We start from the raw sequence: 27457 nt of genomic DNA, 5'->3' as shown, positions 1-27457 counted from the left end.
ACCAGATATTACCAGTGTATTTACTGTCTACTTCTTGGTTTACTACAGCAAAAAAAACCCCAAACCCAAACTGAAAAACAATCCAATGTACAAGAGTTCCTACTGATTCAGCCTCGCTCCACTGTTGCTTGTTGAAGGCATGACTGCTGATGGATGGAGGATGCACTGCTAAGTTCTTGTGCCTGCTGCTATTTCAGTGGTATGTGTCTGGTGATCACTCCAGTCCCTTCTTTCTGCTGTGTACGAGGGGCAGAAGTAGGTATGGCTCTGGTTTTTATATGAAGTTAGAGTAGCAAAAGAGTTAACAGTCACACCCTTTTCTCTGCTTTCCCTGAAATTTCAGTGCTGAAAGATGACAGATACGTGATGCTGATGTAGGTGACTGTCCTTCCTCATCAGCAATATTTGGGAGGAAACATTATTAAATTGCAAATCTGAGAAAACTTGTCAAGACAAGACAACATCAGTTGTCTTTAGATTGGACCCCTGCTTTCTGTTCCTAAAACTAGATGCAGTCACCAAGACATCTGCATCTGGACAGATCACTCTTCCATAGATTTGTGGTCTTACTGTCAGTTTTCCATCCTCCCTCCACTCAAAATGAACACCAGCAAACTGGGCAACTCCCCACTTTTTAGCAATTGGGAAAGAGTGACAGTTTGAGTGCTCCAAACTGCGTGAATCTTTGCTGCAAGATTAATTCTGGAGATCTTCTGTCATTTTGCATGTGCAGTGGGAGAATGGGAATGGGGGGGCTCTGTGTTTCTGTGAACAGAGGGCAACCTTTTCATGCAGGAGTTTTGGTAAATTCGTATTGAAGAAATCTCTATTGAGAGCAACCCAACATTTCTCTGTGTTCTGCATCACTGTTACCACAAGAACAACAAAAAAATAATAACCCCCACAAAAATACAACCAACCCACAACTCTCCCTGCCCCAAGCCAAAAGTCACAAGAAAAAGGTTTTATCTCATCTTACCACCATCACATGCAGCAACTCAGAAGATGGGCAGCAGATGTTTGGCTCCTCCAGATTTAAAAGGTGGGCTGGGAAAAAAAGTTCCAGTAAAGGGGCAAGAAAGAATAAAGGCTTGAAGTCAAAGCATGTTACTGTATCTGACCCAACATAAATGATTTCTAGTCAAACACATGATATTTATATCCAATGTTTCTTCTCATGGTCCTAACTACATTGAGCATGCTGTGGTTGCTTCCTTAATGCAATCTCCAAAGGTCAATCAAGTTATAGAGTCAGGCTGATGAGATTAGATATTACTTTAAAAAATGACCAAAAAAACTGTGTTTGGAGAAAGGCCTGAGCATGACTCCAGTATAATCTGTCTGGTTTGCTCCAGGTCCCTGTATCTTTTCCTGGAAACTCTGTATAAACTGAACCCATCCACTTCAGCTCCAAGTGTGCTTTCCCATTCTCTGGTGATAGCTGAGGTATCTACGTGTTCTTTGGGAGAGATGAGGGAGTCTTCTGGGCGCAGGACAAAAATAAAATGACACGTTCAAGTGCTTTTTTAATGCTCCAGGGATATTTTACTATCTGAATTGTGTGCAGTGAGCAGGGATTTTTCATTTCATACATCATTCACGACTTGCTGCAGTGATTCCAAAAAGTCCCACAAGCCGAGTCGCTGCTTGCACCAGAGCACAGAATTTTTAGTTTGTGTGTTTTAACAATGGATGCTAGAGCATTACTAAGGCTTCACCCAAAATTTGTGGTGAGGAGGTACAAGAAAAGAAGTCATGTCTAAGAACAGGGGAGGATACACTGTAATGACTATGGCAAGATCCAACCTGTTTTTTCCTTCCTCTCCTTGTTTTCCCATTGCTATCAGCTTGATGCACAAGGAAGGTGAGAAGGTTCCCAGTTTTGTCTTTAGTCTACACATGAAAGTCCTGTCTACTTGACAGCACTAGCCAAGGATTTTGTCTTACATTAGGCTATTGCACTGATACAGAGCTGTAAGAAGCATGTGAAGTTTTTCTCTGTTTTTAGCCCTGCATGCATTTATTTAGGATTAACCAACACCTTTTCCAGCAGTTGCAAAGTGTCTAGGATGAGATATTAAAGGTGAGGTGGTATAAATCTGGTTTTATGAGTATTTCTCATCTTCTGTAGAAGCTTTGCAGCAAATGCATGAATATTTAATTGCTATAGTAAAAAACAGCAGGTGGGGTGAAAACCTCTTCTAGCAATGTCACCCCTGAATGCTGAAGTTAGACTGTCCTTCTGTGTCTGTCAGTGGAGTTAGAGTGAATGGATACACCAGACTCTGCCAGATGGGTGAGCATCTTGTCACATAGCAGTTACTGGATGTGAACCCACCATGGGCTTTCTGGCTTTCTCTGTAGTCTCAAGAAGTCAAGCAACCTAATTACCCGGCAGCCCTTATAGATCAGTGTTAAAGACAGAGTTGTCACTTATGCTCCAACATTGCATTTGTAGAAATGAAGACATGCAAATTGGTCAGATTATTACTTTTTTATTTTTTTTTTTAATTATGGAGGGTAGTGCATTCCAGCTATAAGAGACTCTTCCTGGTCAGTGTAACATGCACCCTCCAAAGGCAGGTGACACAGAAGGAGGCAAGCTTTCTGCAGGAGATGAGTCAGCTGTTACCTGTTCAGGTGCCTGCCCTTTTGAGGCAAAGGGGAAAGCTAGATACAATCTCAGCACCCCTGGTAGGACCATCTGCAATTTTTTTTAATTATTATTTTATTTTGTGTGTGTGTGTGCATAGAGCAGAGCAGCTGAACACTCCTCCTCACGCTGTGAGGAGGTGGGAGAGGTCAGGCTGCAGAGCTAACACGTAATGGTCAGAATGGCAAAGAAAGGAAGGCTCTGGGCAGTACCCTCCAAGCAATGTTGGCTGATGTGCCAACACATTAGATTCTCTCTGTGGTGCTTTTTTCTGATGGCTTCTTGTAGCCCAGTACCAATCTACATTTTCTGGTTTTACAGCTCCTTTCTGTTAGGGTGAGGGAAGCCCTGATGGGAGCCTCCACAAGCAGGTCCTACTGGAGATCCAACAGACTATTCAGGAAAAAGTTGAGGAATACATTTGGTGCAGGTGTCTCAGGGTGCAGCTGCAGTACAAGCTGTGGGTTGAGCTCTGGGTGGCTGGCAATGGCTGTAGCCCCAGGCAAGAGGCTGTGAACTGGCAGAGTCCCTTTGCAAAACAGGGGCCTGTGGCCCATCCAGGTGACGCTTATGGACACAGAAGACCCCAGACTATCACACACATAGACTGTGAGAGAATAAAAGCCCAGGGGTTCCTTAGTTTGGGTCCCTTCTCGGCAGCACTGGCTTGAGCTGCTTCCATGTTATTGCACTGTAAATAAATTGCTTTAAGGATCCAGATGTCTGAGACCCTCCTAAGGGAAACCTGGGGTCAGGCTGGTGAGGAAACCTGGTCTGACTGTGTGAGTGGGGTGTGCAGGGGGTCAAACAGGACCTGTCAGGCCACTGGAGCCACCCACTGTGAAGGGCCTTCGGTCCCAGCTCAGGTGGTTGGGAGTGTGACTGCCGGAGTGGCTCATGGATAGTCGGACAGGGAAGTTTCCCTAACAAAAGGCCAGCAATTGTGATCCCACTCCGTGCCAAAATTTCAATCTAAGATTCTCGAAGTTATTTTTGTACACTTACAGCCACACACTGCCAAAGGAGCTCAGCATAATGTTGACAGGTCTATCCAGAACATCTGCTGTGAACCCTCCTTCGGTTCTGCCAAAGCAGAGTTTATCGGGCGGGCCCTTGGGAGGCAGTTTATGGTTGTGTTCCCCTATTCTTATGGCAATTTCTCCTCAGTTGGATGCAAGGCCTGCAGAGTCCATTTATCCTGTTCCAGCCCCTTCATCTGGCACTCAGCACCTACAGGAGGGCAGGAATTTGAAAACAGGCTTTGTTATGACAGAGATCTCCAGATCTTGTAGCAGATGTTGCTGGTGAGAAGCAATTTTGTTCCAGCCAAACCTTCTTCAGCTCAGCTGAGAAGATGCATAGAGAATCTCATAAGGCTACAGGCTTTGGCAAGGAAACTCAGCATTTACCAGTGCCAGCTACTCTCTATATTTCTTCTTGAAGGCTATGTAGAGCAAATGATCTCTTCTCTGTCTCTGTGAAACAGCTGTAAATTTCTCTTCTTTTAAAACCCCCACCCATTAAATAACCCTGACAACAGCCAACAGTTATCAGATGCAAAATGAACTATGTGCCTGGGATAAAGAGTTTTGTATCTGCCTCTCCTTGATCGATCCACTGGACATTTTGTATGCCAGCACTTTAATTTAAAATATTCCCAGGAAGTAGAAAGCCCTGGTAATTTCCATAACAGCCTTTTAAGAATTCTTGTCATCTTTTAAAAAGACATTTGCTTCCCCTGTTTTCTCTGTCCCTCCCCAGCTCCACACGTTGTTTGCTCTGTCCTTATCCTCTGTATACAGACTGCTGCTTTACTGTGTGCTGCAGACCTCTCTGCTTTGGGCCCAGAAGATTTTACCAAGATGTTTTCAGCTTACTTTAATCAGTGCTTGTGATAATCCCTTTCCAATAATTCCCTGGAGCTAAAAAAACCTTTCCTCGTTTTGAGGGAGGAAGTTTTGCCTCGCATTTGGACCTGGGACTGCATGATTTCTTCCCAAGGTGTCTGTTCTCTTGAGGCTGAGAAAATGTCCTGTTTTGATTTTTATAGTGGAGACAACTAAGATCTTGTGAGTGATTTGTCTAGAACAGAAAGCTGTTTCGTGGCATAGTGAATTTACCCAAACTCTCTAAAAAAATTAAATCAATCCTGATTGGTTTTTTTTCTGACCATGATGATTCTACGCCAAAGGGGGTGAAAAAATCATATTTCTTTAAAAGATCAATTAATAAGTAAATAATGCATTGGTTTGACATACAAGTAATTTTGTATACTCTGATTTTATTCTTGTGAATAATTCTCTGTGTGTTATCCGCTTATGGTGCTTGTAGTTCAGGGTGCTAGAGGAAAGTCATGTTTGAGTTCAGGAAAGCCAATGAGATTTCTGAAAGTGCTCCACACTCCTGCTGATTTTTGAAATCAGAGGAGAATTGTGCCAGTGTTGAACTGTTATTAAATCCATTCCCAGACTACCCCATACACTAAAAGAGATGTTGACCCCGCTGCAGATGACTCACATGAGGTTGTATACACCCCCCCAATGCATGGCAAAGGTGTCAGAGAAGAGAGACTCTCAGGGGTGGTCTCTCCCACCTAAAGGGCACTTCATGTGCATCAGCACTAGAAAACTTGTTTTCCCAGGTAACTAGGTGTATAACAGTCTGATTCATTATTGCACTGCAGCACCTTTGTAAATATATTGAGAATTTTGGAACTGCTGCTCTTGCAGTCCTTATACTGTAAAATCACAGGGTTGGATGTGTTTCACACAGGAGAACTGCCATTTTTTCTTCTCCTCTTGCCAGGATGCTATTAAGTGCAAAACATCTTTATTTTATGAAGTTTTTGTTCCTACCTGTTTTGGGGGAAGGGGGTTTGTTTCAAGGAAAAAAAAAAAATTGGTTACAAGACTGTTAGTTAAGCAGCTCAGTTAAAGGCTTGTTATTTTGTTTTCACTATTAAAATATCCCTTAATCCACCTTCCTGGGTTTCTACCGCTCTTGTAATATTCAATCAAGCCCTTGTTTTGTGAGAAATGTGACAATGCATTGTTGGCACTTTACAAACCTACAGCCCTCGGCAATAGATAATGAGAGGCAGGGTTTTTTTCCCTGTGCAGGACACAATGAAATTTTAGACAGATGAATGCTAAGAGAACCCTATGTACCAAAGGCAATGTTTACTGCATGTAATACATATCATTGTTTGTCTCCTGTAGTGAAAAATACTTGTGTCACGCTGTTAAAATGTACTCCTGACAGAACAGAGCTTGCTATTATAGGGTCCATTGCTTAAAAAAATGATATACTGACAAAAATACAATTTAAGAAAATTTAACACCAAGGGTAGTCGACCATGTAGGCTACTATTAAGGGGCCAAAACTCAAGGCCATGGTTTTATTAAAAAAGAGGGATAGTTTATTTCCTAGTAGTAGGTAAAGTTTAAAAAAAAAAAAATAGAAGGGAGAAAAGAAAAAAAAAATCAAACTCGCATTTCCTTGGTCTCCAGTGTGTAAAAAAATTAATAAAAACAACAGTTCAATAAGATTTTATTGCAGAAATGTTTAAGTGAAACATTTTAGGAATGCTTCAGATTCTTAAACAGTTACTTATGCTGAGGAGCACTGTAGCACCACAGTGCATAACAAATTGTTGCTCTTGGATGCAAGGCACGCCCAGTGCTTTTCATAAAATGAATCGTGAGTCCTGGTTAATTTGAATCAGTTTGTGCATTCCTCCGTATTTTTCTTTGGTTTTGGAAGCATACTGAGATTAACAGCTTACTGATGTGAGCAACTGCTGTGTTGTATTTGACTTGCTAACCTTGTACAGTTAAATCGTCAGATGTTGGCTTTAAGTTAATAGTCACAAATTATTAGTCACAAATTTGGATTTAGAACTTACTTGCTCCTTCATTGCAAATTTCTAATTCGTAATTCATGATGTGCATAAGTCTATGGGGCACCAACAAGCTATTTTTTTTTTCTGCCTTGTGTAATTAAGTAGCAAAATCACAACTTCTGGTCCTTAATGAAGAAACTTTAACTTCTCGAACACTAACTGGGCGATATTTGTCTTGTGCAGAATATAAACAGTGTTATATTTGTATAGATTCTGTAAAGTGTACAAATATGAGTGTCTGAGCCCTCAGAGTTTGAAAGTTCCTGAGCAGGTTTGGTTTTAAGTTACACCTGGTGATGTTGAAGTACATGACTGCTCTAGGGTGGGTATCCTGCCCGTAAAAATGTGGTTTTTGGAATAAATGGACACAGAGCTCTCAGACTGAACAGGCAGTGCACCCTGGGGCCAGCTCCTTATTTGGAGACTTTTTGAAAATCTGGTCAGATTTTTTTCAGGTGTGGCCACTTGTTTTTACACTTACAATAGGAGATAGAGTCTTTTTGGGGGCTGCTCCTTATTCCTGCAGAATGTCATGCTATTTCTGTGTTCATCAAACGAAAATCTTCCTCAGGGATGAGAAGAATTGAAGGGTTTATATGAAAGAGCAATTGAACATGTACGTTAAATAATTTTTTAAAAGTGAACATTTATTCGGATGCTTCTTATTTTAAATGGAAAAACATGAGGAAAGTTCTGTGATATCACCCAGGAACATACTGTATTTTTCATTAACTGTGTTTGATCCTCAAGTACAAGTAAATCACAAAAAAAAATGAACGTAACAATGCAGGAAGAAAGTAACTTTTTTCCCCATCCAAATAACGAGGTTTGATTTTTTTTGTTGTTCCTCACTTATTCTCCTTTCACCGTGTAACAGCCTTATTTCAACTACTAAAAGAACATTTTACCAGACTGATGGTGAGACTAATATATTTACCACAGTGCCAAAAAATAATAATCATTTAATAATATTGAAGTAATTATCTAATAATATAGTTATATTCCTGATGATTGCCAATAATATAAAACTTACTGTTGGTATAAATTAATTGTTAAACCCTCCCAGCCATAAAACTGTTCCAAGCCCATATGTGCCCTTTAAAGCACATATAGAGGTAGTTCTTTGAAAATTTCTGAATGTCTGGGCTCTGAACCTGGAGATGGCTCTGCATATGTAATTATATTAAGTGATAGCAACAGGTGGGTATCCCTCACATTTTTGTGGTATCAAGGCCTAAATACTTGTTAAACCTTCAAATTAATAAATTATTGTTGAAGAAATATTCACTTTACACAAGACTTCAACTGAGTTTGAAAGAGGTGGTGCCAAATTTAAGTTGTACTGCACACTCTAAAGAAATATTTCTGTTGCAGACAATTTGTTTATTACAAACACAAGTCTCAAATCCATTTTATTTTGCTATTGATACTTTTTTCTCTTTGTTTGCTTTTTACATTTCTCAAACATTAGGGCAATAAAAGTCAACAAAGACAATTTTGATTTTGTAGTCAGTTTTACTTGCAGGTTGTGAATTCTGCAATATGTGGGTATTCCACTCTACATTATTATTACTCAATATTTCAATATAATTTTTAACTGTAGAGTTTTTTCTTTTATTCTGTCTCACACATTTTGCAAACAGTGAATTTTAGGGGTTTTTAAAACTTTTATTTTTATTTACATATATATATATATATATACATATATATATATATATATATATACACTTTTTGATGAGTAGTCCCTTTATTAAGAGCTTCCTTTCATAATAGGGATCACTGTGAAGTACTAATGGAAGTATAAACACAAAATACCAGCGTTTTTGGACAAAACCTCAAAGAAAAAGAGAAATTAGATAAAACTATTGATTTGAACATCCTTTCTTCTAAAGTGTGTAAAGGACAGGTTTCAAGTTCAGTTGACAATACCATGGCATACTTTTGTGATGCAGATAAGACAACTAAATCACATAGAAAACATTAAGTTTTTCCATTAGGTTGGCCTTCTCTTTTCCCTCAGTAACCACATTCAGAATGAACTTACTGTGGTCTGAAATCACCTTTAAATCAACAGATGACAGGCTGGGAAGTCCTTCTTTCAGACTTAAAGTAGCTGCTCCTTCCTTAAAAGTGGCAGTTAGACTTGCTAGCAGTCTCACATCTGGCCAGCTGTTGAACCACCCTACCACAGGGGAAGGGTTACCAGTGAATGTTGGAAAAGAGCCCATATAAGTACTGAGGGGGAAAAAAGATTATAAATGGACACACTGTGAAATTGGACATGCACTTGGAACCAGCAGCCGAGGAGAACATGTGAACATACATTCCTGACATATTTCACTATTCTTAATTTCCAGAGACCAACAAACTGTTGGGAGGGTGAAAACACAGAGGTTGGTTAAGACCCACCACATAAGAGAGCTATAGAAATCCCCCTACAACTTACAAATTAATAAAGTGTTAGTGTGCTGTGGACAGTTCTTACCACCCCAGTCAACAATTTTCTATTTTTAATCACTTTCTTATGCTTTCCCTATTTTTGCTGATTTCACCTGTGTTTGTCCAGTGCCTTGATTTCAAATTCTCAGCAATGGTGCTGTGTCTGAATAGTGGTAGGAATGCTGCTGAGACCTGTGTGGGCCCCTCACCCTGTGCCTTTGCAGGAGATGTGGCAAGGGATGGTGGTGTCTGAAGTAGTGCAGAAATTGCAAAAAGCTACACAACTGGTTCTGCCAGAAGATTTGGTAATACCAGACAAGTCACTAGAGAAAACCCACAGTTATAATTACAAGAACAGAACTAGTAGAAGATGATAACTGTTGCACAGTCCCCCAAAAAATAATAAAATTCCCTCTATTTTAGATGTGTTTCTATGCTTTCTCTTTGCTGTAATAGGATCTTCTGTATCCCTGTGCATGGCAGAGAGTTTGGAATTATATGATCTTTAAGGTCCCTTCCAACCCAAACCATTCTGATTCCATGATTCTACGCACACACATGTAAATAAAAAAGAGAGAAAGAGGATTATGACTATTGTTCATTTTGTGCCAGTCCTGCAGATCTTCCCAGTACGAGTGAACCCACCGGGCACAATAAGACTATTTGCTTGATTAAAAATTTATACAACTTATTGGAGAAATGCTTATGATGCGGCGATATGATACAGCAATACAAGCTTTTTCCCTCATAAAACAGGGAGCTCTTATTGTGAAACTATTTTATATACCAGCTAGTACTTGTGTGGAGGTGAGATTGCTGAGGCTGGTGATGTGATTGTGGCTCACCAGGAAACACTTCCACTGACCCCCATCAGTGCACGAGCCCTGTACAACAATTCTGCGTGGTCACGAAAGGACGGACTCACAGAATGACTCGTGTCTGTTTGTTTAGCACTGAAGGTGAGCACTTAGAGGCTTATTACCATACCCCCCTCTCTCTTCTGAAAAGAAGGGCTTTCCTCCTTTTCCTATGCCTGTCTAAAAGAATTAGTTCAGGGGTAGAGATTGGTCACAAGGAGCGAGTTTTGCCCAGCTTTAACTGATGTATTCTTACTGGAACTTAACAATGTTGCAGATGTTGGGGGGAGAGGGGGAATAAATCACTCTAGGAATAAATAGTGTTTGTGGTTTTTTCCTGCTTTTTAAATCAGTGGGGTTTAGATCAGCTCCTATTAAAGCAAGAAGTACAACAGCCTTAAACTTGATCTGTGATTCTCCTTCTTCCTTTCCTTTTTCCAATGTTCGTGGAAGATGACGAATTTGACAGAAAACTCAGAAATGTTCCAGTTCCTTTTCCATGTGCAATTAATTGATTAAATATGAGAAATTACAAAATTTTAAATGAAATTCTTTTGAACAACACAGTATTTTGTAAATATGGGGGTTTCTAATTGAGATGATCTGATAGTAGTACCTATAGTTTTCCATGCATAAGCTTAGTTCTTGGTGGAAAAAAGCCATGATTCCAAGGACAGTGTGCAATATTTAATTTCAACTAATGTCTGTGCCAGGAAGCATTTTAGATGAGCTGTTTGCAAATATTCAGTGATTACAAACCAGCCATTTACACTGTTGAAACAAATACAGGTGTAAATGTGAATTTCTGTCCTGTACTTTCTGAAGTATTTATTGTTTCTTGAATTTCAGGTCTGCTTATAGATGTTGTGATTATAAAACAAAATACTATATGATGTCATATGAAACCCCTTTTTGTTGGACAACATTTTGGAATCAAAATATGATGAAAAGAAGCATTTGTTTTGGAAATAAATAGCAAATATGGAAGACTATGGAACTGTAGAGCAACAGTCTAGAGGAAATATCTCTAACTGCAATATGCTGCACATTATTACTCCTGACTATGGGGGTTTTTTTATTTCTGCATTTTATAATCTATGAATTGAAATATCTTAGATAATTAAAATACCCTTTAATTAGTTTTAAGTGTAGGGGAATTTAATAGGCCTGTGGGAACACTCTAAATAAAAATAAAAATGCTAAGCAAAGCCTAGTTAACAAGCAGACTTTTTCATTAGGAAAAAGCACTTCTCCCTGGTATCAGACATTAGTTCCATTTACGCGTAAGTTGTTGGGGTTTTTTTTTCCTAGACAGACCATTTAAGTGTACTAACACATGATCCAGTCCAGGAAATCAATGTGGATATGATTCAACCCTCTGAAGTCTGCAATCTTTTCTTCATAAAACTGAGGAATATTCAACACTATGAAAACTTGCATGTTTAGAAATATTGACATGCAATTTTGACAAAATACTCCTAACAGGAATATACTGTATCAGTGTAATAAAACAGTCTAGTATGAATGGAAAACCCGTATTTGTACAAACATTTTTCGTACTGGCAGATTTTTCGGTCAGCTCAGTCAGAAATAGCATCTCTTACCACTGTGGGTTTGTTAACAGATATATAGGGTATACATGGCAGAATCTGAGACCATTTCTGTACCAATAATCCATCAGTAATTTCAGGTCAATGTGATACTTGTAAATGAGTAGTGGGGAAATCCCTTGATGCAACTTTTAGGTAGAGTTGCAACTTTTGGGCAGAGTTGCAGAGAAAAAATGGCCTTTTCTTGTAGGGGGCAACAGGTAACAAAATCCCTGCTGAACAGTGACTGCCCACAGACAGCATTAGGCTGTACTTTATGAGGTGACTACTGGGTCTAGAAGGGTAGACTGGGCTTGTGTGTGCTATTGCACGGCTTGCTGTCTGTCCTGCCCGGCTGGCCTTGGCTGTGCTTCATATCTGGTGTGTAACTGATTGTTCTGAAACATCTCCACACCATCTGATTAGTACTTCTCCAACTTCAGTTAAAATGTAGCATGAAGGGCTTTGTCCTTATTATTTCCCCTTTTATGTGCATGTCTGTAAAGAGGATAATTTTCAGTTTTTTTAATCAAAATCAACGCAAGTTGCCCTCTTGTGCTAAAATGAACCACATCAAAATTAAGAGCTCGGGGCTAAATTTTCAAAGAATCTGGACATAAGAAATCTCTCAGAATTTTGGCTGTCTGGTTCTCAAAATCCTGAGTTGTACTCCAAAAGTCCTAAGGTGAACGTATATGACAGTTTTTTATTCAAGAGATGAGAATAACCAATGCTGTGCAGGGGTGAGCAGTGCTGCAGCTCAAGCCTTCTCCAGTTGGTTGTGCACTGCCTGAGGTACACGTATAGCACATCTGATGAGGTAGACCGCTACAACAGTAAATATAAACAGGAATATTCTTTGTAATCATTCTTACTATAGTCATGAGTAAGCTTTTAGTGGTCTCCTTTCTAAGGGGTCTTGCCCTCATACCCTACCTTATGGTCCTTACAACCAGTAGGTGGCTATAGAAAAGGACAGACTCCTCCACTGCCTTATCTACCGTTACATCGTCCTCAGTAGTGACGTTTTTAAAGCCACCTCTTCAGCTACCAAGAATCATAGAGATGTAGAACTGTTTGGGTTGGAAGGCACCTTAAAGATCATCCAGTTCCAACTCCTCTGCCATGGACAGGGACAGCTTTCACTAGACCAGATTGTTCAAAGCCTCATCCCACCTGCCCTTGAACACTTCCAGGGATGGGGCATCCACAATTTCTCTGAACAACCTGTTCCAGTGCCTCAAAACCCTCACTGTAAAGAATTTCTTCCTCATACCTAACCTAAACCCACCCTCACTTAGTCTAAAGCCATTCCCCCTTGTCATATCAGTCCATGCCCTTGTAAAATGTCCCTCTCCATCTCTCTTGTAGTGCCTGTTTAGGTGCTGGAAGGTGCTGTCCTAAAAGCTACTGTGATAGCTCCTGTTGTGTTGCTGTACGTAGCAGATGGAGGGAGTGAGCTCAGTTGTCACCTTCTGTTGCTCATGAGGGGTTGCCTGTTCTTCCCGATTAGCCCTGCCCAGAAACGTGTGTACCTCCTTCTGTGATGCCATGATAATCCTGACAGTTGTCTGGATCACGGAGACATTTAGCCTCACCTGAGGTAAATTTATGTTTCTGGGAAAACTTCCCATCTAACTTCACAGGTGACGAGAAAGGCCAAGTAAACCATGCATGAGTGGAACATGCCCTAAATTTGCCGTGGTGCCTACGTCAAATATATCTTTTAAATCCTCAGAAATGGTGATAACTAGCTGACTGGCAACACTGGAAGCCCTTCACTACAATTCAGAAAAGGTTTCGTGACTGAAATATAACTGGAACTAGAAGAAAAGAGACTTAAAACCTGGGTGGAATGGTGGATAGTGTCAGGGTCTACACAAAAATATATCAAGTAAGAGTGAATAAATAGATACTACAAGGGAGAGACTGGCAGAAACAGAAAAACCTGAGATAGTAGAGAGAGGTAACAATGAACGAAACAGCAAAAAAGGAGGGAAAATTAACACCATGAGGTAGAAACAGAGGAAGACAAAGCAGTTGTAAGGAGGAATAAATAAAAGATCTGCAATCCAGTTTAGCATTTTATCTAATGGCCTGTGTTTTGCTGGCAGAAACAAGGTGGAAAAGATTGAGACAGGCACATCTGACTTTCACTACTTCCTATTTCTCTAGTTGGTGTATTTTGGAAATTGAGGTTTACAATTCTGGAGCAGGGATACAGAAGACTTGATCCTCTGCTTAAGTGTGCTTCAGCCTAGTCACCAGCAATAGCAAGGAGGAGTAGTAGCTCCTTTTTGATTTGACAAAAACTAAAGTCTTCTCTATGCTGGCACAAAGGCCCCCAAAAGGGGCAGAAAAATAGAGAATATTCCCTCAGTGCTACCTGACTTCTCTCCCTTTAAGGTTACAGTGGGTGGGGATGTGCAGGAATGTGTGTGTGTCAAATGTTTTTTCAGACACTCTATGGAGCCACAGCAGCTGGTACAGGTACTGGGACAGATCTGACTGGGCTCCACTGCTCCTGTGCCAGAGTGTATTTCCCCAGGGAAGGGGAGACAGACTCACAAACTCAGGGCGACCTCAGTTTTGGAGGAAGGGTCTGAAAATGTGCAGAGCCATTCACATCCCTCCTCCCAAGGGTTCCTTCTCCCACACTGCTCGCTTGTTTCTTTATATTCAAGCAACACTTGAGTTTTTAAGAACAAACCCCCGCTGCTCACATGGCAGAGTGTATTCTCTTCCAGAAGCACACACAGAGATGTGCACACCAACCACATACACAGGGAAACAGGGAGAGCCAAGGGGCTGCTGTGCAGGGCAGTGTGCAACAAATCCTGTGACCAGTTCAGAACTGCCTCTCTCCCCTCCCTCAAACTGTTACAGTAACACACCTTCTTGACTTCGTCTGCCTCTCATTCCCCTGCATCACCCCTAAAGCAAGGCAGCCCTGGGGTATCACAGAACTAGTCCAGAGCAGGATAATTTACCTGTCCTGACACCTAGGTGGAACAGGATCGCTTCATTCACACTTTTTTGTGCTATCACTCCGCATCCCTTAAGCCTGTCTGTGCTCAGGCAGCCCGCAACAGGCAGCCAAGGGATAAACTCTAAAATCAGCTCATCTTCAGTGCCTCAGAGTCCTAACTGCAGTAGAAACCAAACAGAATTCCCATTTCCCCTTCTCCAGAGTGATGCCTCGGAACACTGGATTTACCATAGTGTTTTAATCTGACATATCTGGTATCTGGCAAGAGGCGCAGGGGAACTAGTTTAGGAGGGAGGGAGGCAAAAGAGTGTGAGATAACTTTTGCTGAGTTAGTCAAGATTTTCTGGGGTTAGGGATACTGCAGGTAGAGGAGGATTTCATCCTGATCTCTGCAGTTATCTGTTGCCACGCCTGAGGTGTAATTTGGTAACCCCCATTTAAAAATATGTGGAAGTCGTTGTGTAATACAATATATACAGTATTTGTGACCTACAGCTAGATGCCATTTTTCATGTAATGATTTTTACTAATGGTTTTGTGATTTTTCCTCTACTATTCTCTCTTCGTATTTTTATAAAAAAAAAAAAGCCATATTAAAGCCACAGATAGTTATTTCTCACAGAAGATTCCCTAAGTTTCAGGGGGGAAAAAGGACTTATGCAAAGTAGTAGCAAATGTCAGGTTTGATATGGTTTTGGTTTGCTTGTTTATTTTTTATTTCTGAAAACCAAAATCTGCCTCGAGTTTTCCAAGAAATTTCAAAGTAAATATGGAAGTACTCTCCATATAATGCCTTGTAGTCTCTCTCCAGTACTTTTTTTTTCTAAATCATGTTGTCATGCTACACCCTGACTTTGTGCAGTCCTTCTTTAGTTCTAAATAACTAGCATATGAAGAGAAATAAAGTCTGGATCTGACAGTCCTATATAGACTGCTTTTGTATCATCATATAACAATGTATGCTGCTTACAAAAAATTCACTTGAGCTTTTAAAAGGTCCCCCAAGTATTTGACTGTGAGTGTCTCCACTGAATTTCAGAGTCTGACAACCCCCATCCTGCTATATTTCCTCCTCAGCTTAAATTTTACCTCAGTACAGCTCAAGAGGCCCCCTGCTCTACATAAATAACAGATAAATTGACAAGACAACCTTGACCACATTGCGGCCGCATCTCCTGACAGTATGGAAAAATAAGAACTTCTCTCTTTTAAAGTAGATTCAGGCTGAGGACCATGGGGCAGGAACTGTTAAGCTTTAATCCCAGACGGGATTAAATCCCGGACTGTCTCTGTCACCTTGATCACCTGATCAAAACTGCTGATGAGGGGGATTTTCAGGAGCGTAGAAGACAGTTAGGCATAACTCTGTGATTGAAAAGCCCGTGAGTTCACCATTTTACGGCCCTTTGTGCTCTGAATCTCCCTGCCTCAGTCACTCTTCCCTCTTCAAGGAAGTCTTGTGCCCTCCACGTCCTGCAGGACAGCTGGGAGCACTTGGGAGTTAATGGCTGGAGTCCAAAACATTGCTAAAGCTCCCACTGACTGGGTGGTGTTGAACAATGGCAGTAGCCCCCCAAAAACCTTCCTTTTTCCAGAGCAGTTTTGTACACTCCCATTCAGCACGGAACAAAGAATTAATTCTGCTAATTGCTCCCCTTGAACTGAGAGAACCCGCCTGATTTTTTTTGGAGGCCATGTGGGATGGGAGCCGCCAATGTGTGCCTCTGGCAATGCGTGCCTCCAATGCCCAGGCACGTTTTCCACCTTTAGGAAAGCTGGGGAACAGCAATTAGCCAGCACGGGCACCGCTTGTAAGGGGCGTGGGCTCCACTCCTGTAATACATCCCTTCCTTAATGCGACTTGATGTAGATGGAGCGGGGCCCCATCAGGTGTGAAAAGCCCTGCTGCTCCTGGCTTGGAGTGGCCTCCAGACAGCGATTTGGCGACGTCAATCTAGTCATGCTTGATTTGGACACTTAATGCAGTAAAGCAGGGTCCCTCTCCCCCCGATCAACTTCTCAATTAGCGAGCTGCCTCCTGTAACGGCCTTGTTCCACAATCCCTCCGGGCCGCTTCAGGGGTCATTAGGGTGAGAAAACTCCAGCGCCAGCCCCGGCTCCAGCCAAGGCGAGGGGAGCCGAGAGATTTCCTAAATACATATAACCCTTTTTCAAGTTGTTTGCTTTCATGGGATTGATTCGTGGCACATTAAGAAGCTTAAGGCTCCGGTATCTTCTTTAAACTGCCCACCTTATCGCCTTTACAGCTGACAGTTTCCTGACAGCCGGAGTGTAAGCAGAGATAACTAGTAGGTTAGTACACACACATATATATATATATATAATATGTGAACATTATATACATGGCTTGCTATTTTCTGCTTAAAAAGGGGACGGGGGGGAGCTTTTCGTTTGTAGTCTCAGAGGTTTTGGTTAAAGAGCAGCCGCTGTGAGCAGTCACTAATTTTAACAGCGGATCTGGAGAGGTGTACGGGGGGTGCCGATACCCAGCTGCAGTCAGCGTAACATAATAAATAGGCAAATTTATGTCCTCATCTCCCAAATTTCTTTCCTTTCTTTATTAGGGAGCAAACTATTGTTACATTAAATATTCAAACTACACAAAATCTCAAGGGCTTTCCTTTCCCACAATGTGTTACCAGTATTCATGCATATGAAGAACAGTAACCCATATACAAACGGCACCTTTTTTAATGAGCAATATATGTCAACATGACACCTTCTTATGAAATGCAGCTTTTTAGGTTCTGCCTTTGTGGATGTAATAATTGAGATGTTTCTAATATATGCAGTTACATTACCTGCTCATTGTTTGTGATTTTGTTCCTCTCCCAACTTTATACTGTTTATAATGCTTCTAGCATTTGCCTCAATTCATGCTCAGTTTTATTTAATTAGAAATATAATTTTCTGCTACATTAATTATAAATTTGAGTGAGACGGTACAGAATTTCCTCAAGCATTCTTTTTAGAAGAGGAACAAAAATCCCAGCGAGTGGGGAAGAAACTATAAAACCAAATGCAGGTATAAAAATATCAATACCTTCAAACCTAAACAATTTAATAAATACATGAGAGAAACACACGATTAATTGTAATTATTTCATTAATGCACCTCCTTATTTTAGTGCAATGTTTATTGAAACAACTGGGTTAATATCAGAAAAATGTCACGGTGATTTGCCTCAGAATCTGATATATTTTGAAAGCATACTTGTAGAACCAATCCTAAATATGCTGAAATCTTAGTTTTGAAAACCGTACTATTTTTAAATCATAATTTTAGTATTTATATTTTGCTCAAAATATTTTTCCCCGAAGCTGTAATGTTTTTGTGAACATGGCAATGATACACAGATACCAGCAATGCATATGCATGCAGAATGGGATGTATACAGTGTATGTGCTTCTTCAAAGTACCCTGATGCTTTGATTTGTAACTGTTTAAGGTTTTACTTAAAATTCTGAACACTGCGCAGAGCATAGCCATTTCAATGGAATACTTCAAATAGTAAGTCCTAAAGGTGACACAACAAAGGAAATACCTTAGATACTGCGGCTTTTATTTATAAAGAAAATGCTCACACAGTCCAATGAAGGAAAACTTTACCTGTTTCCATTTCTATAGGAAGAGCAGTTCCATTAAATCATCGCTTTGTTGCAGGAATTTGCAAGCGCATCATATGATTCGTATGAGCGGAGTGAAATATTTGCATGCCATCTAATGGATTGATGCACATCCTTTTTCCTAATTCCTAAGCATTTTGCCTATTGTACACATTAAAAAAAAAATATTCTCCTCGTTCAGCATTCATCTCACAGTGTTTTTTTAGAAAGGAGAAATTCCAAGTACAGGGCAAGAAATTATCGTGTTATGTAGTGGGGAAAACATGATTCATTTCCTTATTATTCTCTCCCGTGGAACTACTTTGCTATTTTTATTTTACACACATGCTTACACATGTGCACAGACACACACACACACAGTTTAGCTCTGCAAGCAATTTTCCAGAAAGCAGGTGTATGGTAGTCTGAGTACCATATATCTGAATGTCATTCCTGGGAAAATGCTTATGTCAGTTAGTAGCTATAAATACATTTGTATTTTTCATAGTAGCTATCATTCGGGGCTCTTAATGGACTTTTGCACACCAGGTTTCCTGTTCTTTTAACACAGTACAAAGATGGGAAAATTGAGGTGCAAAGTGAGGGTATTTGCACAAAGTTACTTAGCAAGGCAGTGCGGTGGAGACCTCTAAATGTAAAAAATAACACCCGTACCTTGGCATTCCCAGTAGCCCCTTTGATAACTGCTGGGCACCACACTCCTCAGCTCAAGGGAACCAGCCTGGCACGAGGGGCCAGGGCTCTGCAGAGGTGCAGCGATACACCTGCTCTGGAAACATTGCCAGTCCAGGGCTCACCACACCGTGTGTCATCTTCTCTCTTTTACATTTATCTCTCCTATAGCTCACACCATCTCACGCCACAGCTCTCATGCTCTGTCGAAGTCTCCGGGGTGGTTCCCACGAGCAGCTGGGGATCACCACCTGCAACAAAGCAATTCTGCCCGCACGTTTGTTGTGTTCCAGGGTCCATATCCCCTCGCAAAACAAGACACGGAAACGCGATAAGAACCTTGTGGCTGTACTTCCTACCTAAGCACGTCTTTGCCTACAGCACTGTGGCATGAAAGAGCCTGCTAATGATTCTTAAATGTTCATTACTGTAGATCTTCTCCCAGAATATGCTTCTCACCTTGGATGACCCATGTGTTGAATTTTAACTAAGGGAACCCATGATAGTAAGTCTGTCATGATACTGGTGGTTTTTTTTCCTCTCCAACTCTTAAAAGCTTTTTATTATAGGACTGCTTAAGGCATTCTTCAATTAGCATGAGCTGTATTGTGGCTGGAACAGCTGTTTACCATTTAATAAAGCATGGCATAATTTATTTTCAGAGTCGAGCAACCGTCTTTGCTATTACACCAGGGGAGAAACACAGTAACTGCATTGTTCACAGGGCTGATGAAAGAACTATAGACTTTATTATATGACCTCATAGAACTATTAACTTACCCCCCACTTATATTTCAATATGTATTTACCTGACAGTCTGTGCATTGATTTCTTACCCAGAGGTTCTACATTCTCAGTCACCTCTGGGGCAAAATGAAAAATGTCTGTGTTTTATGTCCCTCACATTAGGCAGCTAATTATATATTTGTACCTTAATTTCCTTCCCTTCCCCCATCTCCAGGGGCAAACTTGGTATGCACCACTTAGACCTTTCCTCCTTAGTCACTGGAGAAACAATAGAATTGTTGGGAAATGGTAGAAGCTTGGCCACTGCTCATCAGGGGGCTTTTTGTCCGTTTAGGTCCTTTTCTTCCTAGATCTCCCCTTCCCTGTTTAGCCATTTGTGGGTGGATGAATTTGAAATGCACCTTAGAAGCATCTCTGTTGGTTTCTGCTTCCCCTGCAGCAATGTGGAGCTACATGCAGTTGTAGTGCAAGTAACAAACTCACCACATCCATACTGCAGGTGACACTGGCTCCCCTCCAGGAGGGACTGCAGGTCACCTGCACCACCTGACATCAGCTGCATGGCAGTGCCACAAGGACTGGTGGCTGCTGTGTGGAGGTGAGTGTCACTTACGTAGGCACCATAGTGAAAGTCATCCTCCCCGAGGGTCCCTTGTGGAAATCTTGTCAAGTTATCACTGAAACACCTTTTGAATCTGTCCTTCAGGTAAGAAGGGCAAGTGGCAAACAGAGCTCAGCAATGCTTTGTCACAACCAAAAGGTGCAGGTACAGCCTTGAGTGATATCCTGTCGTGCATTACATGGCACAAAGCTGTGACCTGGCTTCCAGATCTGGAAACCAGGTCTGGAAAAGTGTAGAGACACCTAAGTGGCAAAGCAAGTGGCTGGTTAGCTGGGACAGGAACCTTTCTCCAGAGTGCTGCATGGCTGCAGCAATTTGCAGACCCTGAACCCCACTGTACTGTGCCAGCTAGACCTACCCCCAGGCTGGGAACCAGCTTGGGATATTGCAATCTTATTTTTATTTGAGTTGGAGCATTAAATCTGGGATTGAGTTGCTTGAGTCTGACAATGAAAATACGTCAGCTGAGTATCTGCAAATTTTTAGATTCAGCCTGTGCGTGTAGATGGATTTATATGCATGATTTAAAGTAAAGCATGTGTAGAAAGATGAAGTTTATATGGTTGCTTTGTAGAAATGGATGTAATATTGATGTTGACTTTACTGGTAGAAGTTTAAGAATGTCACGATGCATGAGTGGTGGTGCAAAGCAGAGCCCTAAGTGCATTGGGAGGTCATTTTTAACTTGAATTTATATCCACAATATCAGGCATAGATCATCGTACACCGTGCACAATCATCCCTGCTTTTCATCTAAGTCAATCAGAGTGGTTAAAGAAAATTTAAAATGAAACAAATTTGTAACTTGATTAAAAGCAGGCAGTAAATTAGGCCAGAATGCTCCTTAAAATTGCATTTTAGCTTTAAACTGAAAGTTTGATGATCTGACTACATGACTGAAGGGACAGGGTAGCAGACTGTGACATAAACGATGTAGCTATATTTGCTCCTAAGATGAACAAGGGTTTTTTAAAGTTGTGTGATTTAGGCTTTGGAGTTAACACTCCACTGACTGAACAACAAAATTCCCGCTTCCCAGACCTTTTTCAAAATATAGATTTAGAAAAGTGGTATTCCATCAATAATGCCTGGTCGTGCTTCAAATTTTTCGAGACAAAATTATGGCTGATAATAATTACTTCAAGTGAAAGCTTAGATTGTTTCACAGAACACAAATAACCTAATTAGGGAAGGATATAGAAGTAAATCTGTATTTTGTTTTGAATGTCTGGTTTGAAGGTGTTTGAAAGTGGAATTCATTCATGTTATCTTTACATAAAGAATTCTTTCGCGCAGTCTGCAGAGGAAAAAAAGACTCGGTTTCATGAACATCAGCAGATGAGGGATGGAGTTCAGCAAATAGTTTGCTCCAAGCAGAGGGAACAAACTGGAAATCTGCACTGAGGGAGCAGCTCAGCCACAGTAAATTGGGACCCACAGTGATGAAGTAACGTTCACCCACAATGAAGGCAGGGACAGAAAGGCAAAAAAAATCCCTCTTTATTAACTATTGGACTTCAGTTTGCTTGCAGATATTTTCCTCAGCAATAGTTGTATAGAATAGAACGATGTGAGAAGTGGCAGCTTCACCTGAGGGAGATTTGCACCTCCTGTCTTCAGGGCATGGTTACAGCGTTACAGGGTGTTACACCGCAGATACACGAGTGCTAAATGTCACACGCAGCCCCACCGAATCCCAGACGGGATTACTGACACAGGCAGGTGAGCTAAACATGAAAGCAAAACACACTCCAAGCAGTGTGTGACTGCACTATGAGGCTACAGCCATGCTCTGCTGTTGCATTCCCATCTGCCTGCATTCCAGTTACAACTCAAATTTTTAGTAGCAGAGGATAGAGTTGTACCACAGCTCACCCTCAGCAAAGCAGAGATGTTTCCAGGTGGCACTCGCTGGGTATCCTTACAAACAGTGTTAGGAGTATCAGAACGCTTCCAACATGGAGTTAATTCTTCGGTCTCTGAGTCTGCTTTTAGAAGAAAATGAAGGGGACTGAGGTGAAAGGGTTTCTCAGCTCTAGTTTGGCAAAACTAACTCTCTTTTCACAGCATTACCAAACAAGGCAAACAGTGAATCAGCCTTTGATTTTAGTAGGCATTTAAGCACGCTTCAGCAATTGCGTGTGAATGCCTTCCTTAACACGCTTAAACTAACTGGACTGTTTTGTTTGACTTCTCTTTCTTCATCTTTTTTGCAGTGTCTGAAATGTGGGACAAGGTCTTAAGCTAATCTGCATAGGCATCTAAACCATGTTAGCTAACTGCTCCTATGTTATGGCACTTGCAGTTTTAAATTTTCTAAAATAATTTAGTGCTCAGAGAGCTGAGCTCCAGTGGAAATTTGTCCATCTCACCTGCAGCTAAGCAGTGCTGGCAATCTAGCTGGAGGCCCAATGCTTCAATCTGTTGAGCTCCCTGGTTTGCAACTTCATAATGTTTCGCTCTTTTGACACCCCAGTTTTGTCGATAAAGAATTTTAAAGGAGGGGAAGTGAGGGAAGGATGTATAAGCAGCAATGAGGTTACAGGAGAGGATCCAAAACTGTTTCAAAAGTTTTCTTCTGTGGTCAGTTGGTTCGCTACTTTTTTTCTTTCTTTCTAAGTAGTCTCTGATTACTGAACCAGAGTTAATTCAAGCAGAGCCACCAAAAGTGTTTTACTGGATACTAGTGCAGCCAGGAGGGCTGTGGGTGGGCAGGGTGAGTGGAAACTCTCTGCTCTCATTTCTTGTGTGGTTTAACTTCAGTAGGCAAAGTGGGGCAGCTTCTCCTCTCCCCTTAGCTGGAAGCATGTTTCATTTTCAATGAGCATTTAGAAAACTGTTCCAGGGAAGGGAGGATGGGTGGGAGTGAAATAAGTTTTCCAGGCGTTCATGAAAATGCATGTGGGACAAATTTACCTGCTTCCTTTTCTCTACAATTTGACAGGGAGAATTTTCAAAAATATCTTGTGGGAAGAGAATATACACCATTTAAAGACAGTAGTACTTGTGTCCTGAAGTCACTTAGAAATGTCTAAGTAATCTCCATCTAATAATCTAAATAATACTCAACATGTAAAAACTACATATTCTCAAAAACTATGCTTTTCAATGTGCTTTGTGATCTAGATGCTTAGGTAAATTTTTTCTGTCTTTCATTAACTTTAAGATTCTTTTATGTGGTTTTATGCTTCTCCAAATAGCATCTTATGCTGTCTGAAATATTTGCTAAGGGCCAAATTCTGTCTTTCACTGCATACAGCTTGAGTTGAAATCCTGAATAATACACAAACCTACTAGGAAACAAAAAGCTGATTGTCTATTTCAGTAAATGTCTGATTACATTTAAAACCATGTGTGTATTGTTTTGATCCCTCATGCACTGTGAAACTGAGGTTTGAGAGTAGCATTTCAATTTTTTATAGAAACAGTATCTAGCAGTGATATTACAATGTGAAGATTAGGTCTCACCTCGTTGTAACGAATAAATTGAGACCAAAATTAAGTGAGTAGCCAGGGTCACCCACTGAGTTAGTGGAGAAGGCAGGTTTAGAACTCAGCTCCCATATATATTCTTTCCCTAATGAACCTAGTTAACCCAGTAGTGTGAATGAGGAGAAAAAATAATTTGAAACCATGTGAAACTATCCATAATTACTGCACCACAGGAGAAATTCCATTTAATGTCTGCTTTGTCATTCCCGTATCTTAAGATGTTTTTTCTCCTTCATTTTCCCATTGTGCAAACAGATATTTTGTACTCCTACTGGAAACCCAGACGTCTTATCCAAATCATGCAACATTTTAATATAAAATTAAAGTAGGCAAAAGAGTGCTGTTGGTAGCAAATCAATGGATCTTGCAGAGGACAGTTGTCAAACAAGAACAGCAAAAAGGAGGAAGCTCGTGGGAGCAGCCGTAATCAACAACATTAGATCCTAAATCTTGTGAAAGTCCTATGTAATTTGACAGGGAATTATGGCCCAAATCTGTTTGATGTCAGCATGTGTGCAGTTCTGCCTAACGGTGCAGCTGTGTGATGGAGCATTTCTAAGGTAATGATGAGAACTGGGTCTCTCCTCCTTACTCAGGGCCTCACCCAAAATCTGTAGGAGTGGATGGAAATTGGTGTCAATGTGGTTAAATTGGGTCCCTCTAGAAAGCACATGCCTCGTGAGTATAGTGTAGTTTAGTCAGATTCTCAGCTCTTTTCTATATCTGTCCACTCTTCCTTTCCTTTGTTTTTCTTGTCTTTCCCCTCTCAACTTTTTCCTGTTTCTCATCTCTCAGTACTTAACCTTCAGGTTTCTGTTTAGTAAACCTACCAAAGTAGAATCAATAGCCTGGTGCTTAATCACACTTTTTGCTGCTCAAAATGTCAGGTTTGGGTTTGTTTGTAGAAGGGCTTCTGCGTGCCTTTCATTTTTTAGCTCTGTGTGGGATGTTCTGTACTGTTCAAATCCATTAAGAATGAAAGCTTTTGCTGTGGCTGATTGTTCTAATCTCTGTTGGGGTATATATGGAAAAAAACGTAAAATTCCAGATGTTGGTTCAGCTTATCAAGAGATCTGTCCTGGTACTTTAAAATTTTCTCATCCATTCTTCCTAAGTGAAATCAGTAAGGTTCAATTTTTAAATCTGCAGAGTCTAACTATCTGTAAGTAGATGTGAGCACGTTTAAGTGTTTTCTTATGACAGAGAAAAAGGAAATAGAGCACAGAATGGTACCAGGTAGCTGCAAGTACGAGTAGAAATGAAATACTCTTCTGGTAAAATAGATGAAACAAGAGACAGTAGCTTGGTGCATCAGCTCCAGTTAAGAGCTTGTCAAGAAACTGTTTCTTCCCTTCAGTAGTAAAATTCATGTTTTAGAAACTTGTTTGCGTAACAAGTTTGAAGAGGGGAAGAAAACAAAACATCATATGGAGACCTATGTGCATATACTCCAGTGCAAAGGAGTACATGAAGGTCACTCCTGACTGATCTCTTGATCCTTGGACAAAACTGAGGAGAAAGTCTAACAAATGCATCGTTTTGCAGTAAATTAGATCAGATTTCCGCATCTCCGCACTCAGTCTGTGAGCTGACAGTTCAGTAAAATGTTCCCTTGTAAGGTTCACCCTCTTAGGAAAAGGGGCAATAATTCATCATTAGAATTTCAGAGTCCAGGTGTAGATGAAAACTGATGGAGCCTCCAGCGAGGCAGGGAAAGTGCACAGAAGAAGAAAATTTTATCTGAAGCCTAATTCCCTGGTTACAGCAGAGAATAATTAAGATAATATTGCTTCAAGAGTTCTTTAATGATTAAAAATCACATATGCAGAATCCATAAATTGGAGGGCAACAAATTGGAAGGATACAGCGTCAGAGATCTGTTTTGTGCACGTTGTAGTGGGAAGCACACCGGTGGCACAACAGCAGCCCGGGCAGCCACAGGAGACCAGGCCCATTCCAAGGACTTTGTTTAGATGCAACAAATCATTTGTCTGTTATTAACCCAGAGCTTGTAATTATGCAGATTGCCATAGATTTTCCTGGGCCTGGAAGTGAGATTGAGGGTTGTTCACACTATAGCAGGCAGCTCAGGGCTGGCCATGCATTACTGAACTTGCCACATTTATCATGTTGACTGATGGCAGCAGAAGCAGGTCTCAGGTCCCAGTGGTTAATGTAGTGGGTAATTAACTGTCATTTGCCTAGTAATAGGCTGATGATCAATGGTTTGTGTGGAAACAAATTCTAATCAGGTAGCTGATAAATGCTCAGGGAGCGAGAGCAATTGAAATTGGGGGAAACTATGTCCAGAATTTCAAAATGGCATTGTGGGGTTTTTATTATTATTATTAATGGCAGAAAACTATGTTCTTCATATAAACAGCTTTATCCAAAATTAACAATAGCTAATATAAATCTCACATGTTTGTTTTGTGTGCGGTGGGGAAGGACTAACAGCAAGGAGGGCCTCCTTCCCTCTACGTAATTGAAAAATTTTAATGTATCTGGTGCTTAGCTGAAGCTAAGGTTTCTGTGGGGGTCTCTCATTTCAGGACTGCAGAAATCTACACAGAGTGGACTTGGGTGCAGTAAATCTCTGTCCTCCACAGTGCTGAATGACAATCCCAAATTGTTTCACTGCTCTGCAACATGCAAACTGCAACGCTGGCTGTAATGGGTTCCCCCTTTCTCGCACACACAGGCACACAGGCACCTGCGAGGAGGACGTGCCAGTGGAAGGTGACACAGCCTGCACCCAGCACCCTCAGTGGCAAGGGGCTTCATCTGTGTCTCAGGTGTTCAGCTGTTGCACTTAAACCACCCGAGCATTGATGTGCTGTGTGATCCCCCTTCTGAGCTTGGAGGCGGTGGGACCATTCTCATCTTTGTGTTTAAACGTTGCTGTTGTGTTCGTGCCTTAAAGCCTGACTTTCCTTTTACTGCAGCCGCACAGAGTAACAGAACAATGTACCTACAGTCTCTAGTACCTTTTGCAGCCTGACCTGCTTCCCTTGTACAACTAAACTACCACCATCTGTGTGAAGGAAAACAGAACTGGCACTTTCTTCCGTGGGTACAGTCATCTTTAACACAAAGCCAGCCCACGACTGGAAGGCGTCTTGCGTCCTTCTTACAGATGAGGAATGGAAGTCTGAGTGGGATTTAGATAACCTCAACAAAGCCCACGCATGGTGGAGGTAGAACAGGAACTGAATGTTTTACAAAAGGAATATTTATAATCTTCTTAAATAACCTATGATTTTAGCAATCAGACTTAACAGAAATAGAAGTTGACTTGAGTCATTGTAAGAGGAGCTGATGAGCATGGCCTTGTCCCAGCATTTCTCCAAGTGATCACAGTAACCAGCATCTCAAACAGGAGGAAAAGGTTCACAACTTTTAAATTAAACAGGCATGTATTTTGTAGGCAGCACACCTTAAGTAGAAGCAGAAGGCAAAAGGATTTAAAATTAAGTTGGCTTGTTGGTAACCCATGAAATTCCATAAAATGGAGGGATGTGATTAAAAAACCTGCGTTCATTTTTATGTTACCAAACTGAATTTTCTATAGAGCACCTTTGAATTCATTAGTTTAGAACTGCTTTTAATTTGGTGTTTCCCTTGAGAGCCATTATATTTTTCTGCTGTCAGCCTGATGTTGAGGGAAAAAAGAAAGCTGGCAGATGTGGCGTTTTCATCTAGTGTGCTTCATAGTTAAAAACTGCATTAACTGCTATGCACAAGCAGAGCATTACTTTTAATAATCCATCACAACTATTAAGTAGTTTAAATAAACTTAGTTTCAAAGATTGCTGCCATGTAGAGCTAACGTATTTTTTCTTGTTCAT

The 27457-nt window shown here is 40.9% G+C and overlaps 1 protein-coding gene across 6 annotated transcripts in view; it reads left to right on the top strand.

The window, feature by feature from the left end:
- LMO3 (LIM domain only 3) overlaps positions 1-27457 on the top strand; it is a 58386-nt gene that overhangs the window by 20140 nt on the left and 10789 nt on the right. The window lies entirely within an intron of this gene.

Source organism: Corapipo altera, unplaced genomic scaffold (assembly GCF_003945725.1).
Source record: "Corapipo altera isolate COAL_440 unplaced genomic scaffold, ASM394572v1 1, whole genome shotgun sequence".
NCBI lineage: Eukaryota > Metazoa > Chordata > Aves > Passeriformes > Pipridae > Corapipo > Corapipo altera.
The sequence above is the reverse complement of the archived record's forward strand: the minus strand, read 5'-3'. Positions and strand labels throughout refer to the sequence as shown.